General features: G+C 31.9%; 1 protein-coding gene across 1 annotated transcript in view; it reads left to right on the top strand.

The window, feature by feature from the left end:
- Positions 1-887, top strand: part of LOC103608759 (tetratricopeptide repeat protein 8-like) — a gene marked incomplete at its 5' end in the record, with an annotated part of 46127 nt that overhangs the window by 3351 nt on the left and 41889 nt on the right. The window lies entirely within an intron of this gene.

The raw sequence follows: 887 nt of genomic DNA on the forward strand, positions 1-887 counted from the left end.
TTTTCCATGTTTAAATTGTCATTATTAATATCATAATCACTGTGTAATATATGTAGAGAGTATAAAAAATTGTCCACATCTGTTTTATGGCAGTCTTAAAGTTGGTCTTTAATAAGTAAAATAAACTTTTCATTTTTCTCTAAGAAAATAGTATGTGTAATTTGAAAAAAGAAATCAATTTTTTGAGCTTTACAGTTTGTATTTTTTAAAAACACAAATCAGTAGTACATAGCGATATTTTAAAATAGTTGATTGTAACAAGTGATTATATTCTTTATTTACACATCCCAGGCCCTTTATAGTATCCTGTTTTGTCTTGGTCCAATCCAGCTTTGAGTTTTAATATAAGAATGGGGTGCTTTTGTTCAAATAAAATCTAATGTATTTTTGGCATTTTCTTCTTCACAGGCNTTTAAAAGGAATGCCTTATCCTGATTTCTTTTTTCCTTTATCAGTTGCTTCCAAGTCTTGTCTGTGAATCACCTTGATATCTTCCAGAGGCCTAGTGTCCTTGCAAGTGTAAAATAAGGGTATTATGGACAAAGTTATTACCACCAAGAGGAAATCCAGTAAATGCTTATTTATCCAGAAGAGCTGGGTGAAGTATTAAAAATACTGTTTCTCAGTCCTGGTTAGACATTAGAGTAATCCAGGGGCTTTAAAGAATTTAATGCCAGGGCTTTACCATCCCCCTAATTCAGAGATTCTGATTTAATTGGTCTGGTCTGGGGACCGCAGGAGATTATAATGTGCAGTTAGGCTGAGTAGCACCCTGTTAAAAAATCTGAAAAATCTGAGTCATAGAGTACTATAAATACCATATAAAGAGAAATAGCTTTAAAAATTAAGCAAAACACCCTACTTTACACTTATATGCACTTTATAGT

The sequence above is a fragment of the Galeopterus variegatus genome, unplaced genomic scaffold (assembly GCF_000696425.1).
Source record: "Galeopterus variegatus unplaced genomic scaffold, G_variegatus-3.0.2 Scaffold8787, whole genome shotgun sequence".
NCBI classification, from domain to species: domain Eukaryota; kingdom Metazoa; phylum Chordata; class Mammalia; order Dermoptera; family Cynocephalidae; genus Galeopterus; species Galeopterus variegatus.